The sequence below is a fragment of the Sceloporus occidentalis genome, unplaced genomic scaffold, assembly GCF_023333645.1.
Source record: "Sceloporus occidentalis isolate IW3139 unplaced genomic scaffold, rSceOcc1.0.p SCAF_267, whole genome shotgun sequence".
Taxonomy (NCBI): domain Eukaryota; kingdom Metazoa; phylum Chordata; class Lepidosauria; order Squamata; family Phrynosomatidae; genus Sceloporus; species Sceloporus occidentalis.
Window position 1 is genome coordinate 929,093 of NW_028317247.1, and position 6,991 is coordinate 936,083.

Sequence of the window (6,991 nt, forward strand, 5' to 3'; positions counted from 1 at the left end):
CTCTCGTCCCAATCGCCCTAATCCGTTCTGAGCCCTTGCGTTTTTACTCTTCTTTTCCCCTACACCTTAAACATATTTCATCCACTGTTCCCAATCACAACTCTCTCCACAGTCCACATCCCTCCCTCTCTTCTGCCATGACCCTGCCTTAGCTCACATGACAGTCTCTTCTTTCCTCATACCCTCCCCACCACTAACAGCTCTCATCCCCACAAATCCCAATCACGTGTTATCTGTATGAAAAACCCATCAACTCATCCCTATCCAAGCCGTCATCCCCTACTGCTACACTTCCACCCAACCACCGACTAGATCGTAAGCTCACAAGAGCAGGGCCTTCTTCCATTTTTGTACCAGTTATTGTATGACTTATTTCACTGATTGTAACAGCGCTACGCAATCTGCTGGCGATATATAAATAAATGTACTGTAATGTATGGGAACCAATAGAATGTTTCTACTAAGTGCACCACACTTGCCCTGTATGTAAGGAGATGGTGGCAGATTATGGACTTGTAAGACTAGTTTTTTGGCATGCTGGCGTTCCCTCGCCTGAACCACCCAAAAAGACCAAGACTTCTACTGAAGTGGAGAAACAACACAACAAGGAGGACTAACTAATGGACAAGATGTAAAGTCGCTGTTCTCAGTGTCATGCAGTAAGCAGGGTGGTCTTTAATATTTGGAAGCTCTTGTGCCCAGCTAATGACCCGCAGCAGCTGCCCCCTAATATAATTATTAATTATTAATAATATTAAGGGCAGCCTTACTAATGCGATCAGATAATCGCTCTTTGCACTTATTTTATACCTTCTACTTGCATTGAAATATTCCAAATGGCGCCTAGTGTTATAATCCGGTTGTTTTACTCACCTGGATAGTTTGATGATGTCACCCTAACTCTTTTTCCGCAAAGACAAATTATCTGCACAGTTAATTCCACTCTGTGTCTCTCATTGTGTTTCATACAGAGACTGCGGAATTTCCCATTAAAATCACTGTTAAATATTTATGTCGTGCCGAGAGCACGTATCCTGCAATTAACGCCATGCAAACTTTTTTAACAGTTCATGGTGGTCTTAGGGGTAAAGAAAAGGATTTACGCCTATAGTGAATTACATTGTATCTGCAAACAGTAGTCCAGCTTTGTCAGTGACATCATACCCCTTTGCTCTGATGTCAGATGGACAGTATCACTGGTTTTAGCGTTTCCCTGCTCAGTCTTGGTACCCATTGTAGATGGGGTCTGGGTGCCAAAGCTGATGGGCACCATGAGGTTTATGGTCTGGTCTTGACTACAACCCCATGCCTTCCTCATAGTGAGTATGTGGATATATCTAATTGCCAGCCATTTGTCTTTACAGAATTCTACTGCCAATATATATCGTCCCCTCTGATTACCGAATACGAAAGGTGACGCACAGATAGGGTTTGTGCTATTAGGTTAAACTGGTCATGGGTAACAATTTAAGATGACTGCTGACGAATAGTAAGATGAAATTAGTGTGATGTAACGAGAATAAGGTAGAATAACCCCGAAGATTCGAGTTAGGTGGGGACGATATACAGACTAGAGGAAAGTGACAGGTGAATGGAAACTGGAGGTCTAATTCATTACAAAGCAGTCCAACATGTAAAAAAGTTAACCCCATCCATGCCGTGGCACCAATAAGACTATTGCTGCCATTATTAAAAATAAAAAATGGTTGATTCACTATTCTTGGAGAAAATGAAGCCAGCTAATTGTAGATTATGCATGATAAGGCTTATGTAACCTGCGGTGCTGATGGGTTTTTAGAAGCATGTTGCGAGGCTGTCTTTAAAGTATTAATAAGAAGGGAGTATTATTAGCAAGCGACGCGATGCGGTCTAATTACATTCCCTTTTTCCTCCACAATTGGCTGCTGTACTCAAGTAGCTTTTAATACATTGATTTATGTTATTAAGTATAAGAAAGTAATGTGTGCGTATGACTTGACCTTATTGATACTTCCATCAAGAGAAAACCCAGCAGTAATTTATAGTCACAAAGCAGGGTTGGCTTCTTTTAAAGGCAATATAATTCAGCAGGGGAGACAAATGCGTAACTCAATGTTCCTTTTCAGGTCTCGTGACCAGTGCAAGGGCTAACGAGGAATCTTTAAACCCAGTATCCAGGGTCAGGACGGTTTTAAGGAAACCAGGAGTCCATATACAGTAATTATTTACTTTAGGGCCTTTAAAACCTCCCCTACATGTTGTTTAAAGGGGTGTACTGAGAGAACAAAAAGTTATTAAAACTTGTACATCGTAATAGTAAGGAAATGATTAGATAAAGGATTGAGGGGGTCTTAAAGACGTTGGCCACTGGATTTTCTGACATCATAAACAATCTTATATGCAAATGGTGTTTCTTCATTTAAATATAGGACTGGAGGTTGAACATGAAACTGCCAAAATACACCATCACGATCCTACAACTAAATAAAGAATGTACTTCATACAGTTAAAAGATGTATTCATGTTTTTTTTTGTTGCAATAAATTAACATTACAATAGATTTTGTAATGAATGTGATTGTGTTCAACGATGACAGTCTGACTAATTGCGATTAAAAGGACCATCCAGCTTGCTATGCCCCAACATATTTCATGTGACATAATACTTCTATGGTATTTAATGTGTGTTGGACATGGGCACATGCCTATGCTCATGATGTACTCAAGGATGGCACAGCTGGGCAAAATTCTTCATGGTTTCATTAAAGTATGGTCAGTCCATAAATGGTATTATTTGGAACTTTCTTGGTCCACAAACCATTCCAACATTAACCATGCAAGAGAAGGCACCCAATGCCACTCGGTTAATGGGAGTTGTAGACTAAGAACAGTTGACGGTCACCTGCTTGTTGCTTCAAGATCAAACCCTTAATGTTTGATCATGAAAGTACAAGCCAAATGAGGATGTTGCAAACGTCCATTATAATCCAGAGCGTGATGGTTCTCTCCGGAATAGCCTGGTATAAATTGGTTGTCTTTATTTCCCTTGCTTTCTACCCTCGATCCTTTTGAATTACAAAAGTACCCAATATTTAACTTTTTAGAATGTTCTATTCCCAAAGATTCCATTGGCTATACTCTTAGATTAAGAGAAATGCTGCCGCTGTCTAATTCCATTTAAAGGCCAAAACAAGCCAAATCAACAGAGGAATTATGGTCTTCAAGAACTGTTTAGATATTCATAGATGTCCATATATGTATTAGCCCTGGTATGCAAAATGTGTTTATGTTTATGATCTGTTAGTGACCATTGAAGACTTCTGAATCACCATATAATAAACATATACATGTTATACTGCATTGCAACGGTGTTAACCCTTTCTATATAATACGTCCCCAGACATGCATTAGTAATGTGAAAAGCCTTACTAGCTCTTACTGGTGAACATTACAGAAAGTCAACCACAGTGTATGTCTGTACTTTGAATTGTATCAGTCGTAGATGAGTTTCAAGCATTTGATCAAGTATTAGTGAACAAACACAGAAATAACCAGGAAGGTTTTTTTTATTCAAAAATCACTGTTATTAACAAATAAATCATGAACAATCTCCAGATCGTCAAGTTAAAAGTCCAATTTATTTTTATTTATTTTTTTTAAAAGTTTGTCTTTTTTATAACTTGAAAACTGGAACAAGCCTTGTTTTGAACGAGCGTACAAATGGAATGGCCGACACATGCTGAACTCAACAATGTGACAAGTAAGGGAAAGAAAAAAAAAAAAACTTCGTAATCCTTTACAGAGAAAAAAAAGCAATAATAAATATTTCACTAAGTCATGTTGAAATGACCTCTAGCCGTCCCAACATTTTAATCCATAATAAAAAAAAAAGTGCTCTTGTTTTTTAAACAGAGCGCAAATACCAAGCAATTAATAAATAGTTCCAAACTTGTAGTAAAAGACGATAAAACCTCCAAGTAAACAAAAAAAAAAGCTCATACAATAATAGAAAAAGGTAATAAAAATATTTCGCCTTGCCGTACAAATGCAAACAACTTAAGTGACATTAATTATGCTTTGCGGTTCTGAAATACAAAAAGCACCAATAATGATGTACACAAAATCTTGGACTGTCTTTTTACCGTGGACTGAGATGAACCTGCTGGTAACCACCAAGGGGATAGCTGGCTTCTTGATTCTTGTTGTTGGTGGGGGCACACAATATGTAGCGTAGCACAAGTTTTCCAAAGTATAGGCATATGATGTCAAAGCTGATTGTGCTTGTGTTTTGTTTTTGTTTTTTTAAGTGTAAGGGCCTTATGCAAGAGAAAATAGATCGATTTTCCAATGTACAGCCACTTTTGTGCTTTTCTCTTTAAATTGTTTGTCTGTGATTATGCAGTTGTGTTCTAGGTAACTCATACAGTGTTCTAGACAACTCATTGCAGTCCATTCTGGCAATGTAGAGGCTACTCATATTGCTGGTGAAGTATTTTTCACATCACACAGTTTGTGTAAACATGACTTTGCACTACATGAAGAATTTGGCAGCCCCAATGCGTGTATGGGCTGATCTACCGGGTTGGCTTTAGATGCACTCGATTTGGAAATCAATTTTGCCTTCTTGGGAGTGTCTCGCCCATTGTAGAGGTCCAGAACTTCATCTCAGTCCATCAAACATTCAGGAATTTATGGAATGTACCAAAAGAAGTGAAGAGCTAAAAAGCACACATTTCATGGATCGGCAAGACCCGTTAACAGATAAGATCCTGTTCTTACAGGGGTTTGCATGGCTGTGCCTGGACCACTAAGGGGTATTGATACCAAATGTATCTGCATCGGTTTTGTATAGCTATTGAGCAGAAGCTTTCTCAATAAAACATATTCGACCCCACCAGAATGCCACCAACTTTTCTAGTTGTAGGACTAGAAAGACTAATGGGTCTATATGGAATGTTCCTTATTTCTCTTTTTCATCTAAAATGACAAATTATTGTAAATGGGTTGTAAGTACTTATCAGTCAATACCTGCTAAGGCCTTGATACAAGGTCCAGGCACCTAGAGTTGTTATTTCCCTGTAGAAACAGTACTTTTTTTTTGTAGGCCAATTCTGGGTTAAAATAATGTACAACTTAACTTACTAGTGAACAAAACACCGACTGTTTCTGTTTTGTTTCATTTACCTAAAAGTTGTTAAACAACTTAATAATATTCTGTACAGTAGGACTTAAATTACAAATGATTCATGTCTTTTCTTTTTTTTTTCTTTTTTCGTTTTTTTTTTTTGCAATATTTTATCCTGCCAAATTAAAAAAATATATTATGGCAGCATGTTTTTGTGGATTTTCTTTTTTTCAAATTCACTAACAAAAAGGTACATTTAATCCTTTTAAAAGGATAAGCGTACAGTTAAAAAATTACAAGCTCCAATAAAAATACAGCAAGTGCCTACATCATGTGAACCAATCAATATTAATATCCATTCCATAGGGAGTAAGGGAGGAGAAAAATAAGCACAGGTCAAAAATGTGATTTTTTTTTTCTGCAAAGCAATAACAATATTAAGCACTTTTTTCTACTTACTTTTTCTACATGGTGTAGCAATCACCGTTTAATCCCCAAATACAAGTTTCTATACAATTTTAAAATTAAAAAAAAAAATTTCAACACCCAAGGCAGGAAAAAAATACTAAAATTCAGACTTTACAATTACAGTGACAAGAACATATTTATAGACCCACCATAAAAAAATTTTACTGCAACATTTTCAAGGATTTTTTTTTTTTCTGCTTTTGTAAAATGCCCAGGCATTCTCGATTATAACAAATACTGGTCCACTTTTACAGTAATCAAGAAATTTTAATATATATCATATATACTAAAACCCCATCACCAAAAGAGAAAACAATATACACATGGGCCGTTATGGCATTTTTTATAACCTATTGAGCAAAAATAAAAAAATAAAAAAAGAAAAAAGAAATGATCGTCCAAACACACATACACACAATTATTTTTTTTGTTGTTTTTTTTTACCCTTGTACGTATTGAATACTGTAAACGTATTTTTAAGACAGAGTGCACTAAATTTTAATGTCTGAAAAAAAAAATAGCCGTTGTTCCTGAATTGTATTTTTCCCCCATTCAACGATAACTGGTAAATTGTGTTATTTCAGTTTCATTTCAGCAGTAAATATTTTTCAATCCGTTTTCTAAGCAGCGCTGTCCTGAAAAAAAACAAAAGCTGAAAATAAGTCAGCCCAAGAACGTTCAAAGTTGTGCTGGGTAAACATCTTCATTAAAATTGGGTCTTATGGCATTATTGTGTCCACTGTTTTCAACCAGTAATTTTTTATGTTTGTTTGTTTTATAAGTAAAATGTGGCTTTCGCTTTTTTTTTTTTTAAACAAATGTACTTTTTTTCTCGTACTACTATTTTTTAAAAGTCTTTTTTTTTTGTTTCACAAAAATGTTTTGCATTTTGTCTCGAAAGACTCGGATAGGAAGATCGGTTTTGAAGGCACTCGCAAAAAATTGAATGGCAGCAGACAAACCGTCCAATAAATTATATATAGATATCTTTTTTTTTTTTTTTTATAGTGTCAACATTGTGGATGCCATGCTTTTGCAATGCTGACACTTAATCTCAGATGTTCCCTTTATAGAGTTCAACCGTCGTTGGGTTGAGTAAGAGAATACGCTATAATTTCTTGATCAGAAGCCATTGACAAGACAGAACTCAAGTTTTAAAGTGCGGTCAACATAATTAAAATTGGTAACCTTTTGATCTCTGCTGTCCTCCTGGTGCACGCAAAGAAAAAAGAAAAGAAAAAAAAATGGAAAAACAATCTTAAAAGCAGGTGTCATTAATGGAACTTTCATTATTTAGAATAAATAACATTTTCAATTTATAATCCACAGTACTTGAAATAAGCAACCAATTACAATAACATAACGTATGCATTGAACAGCAATGATAACCCTTTTTAAGCGGGGCAGGTGCACTCAGAAC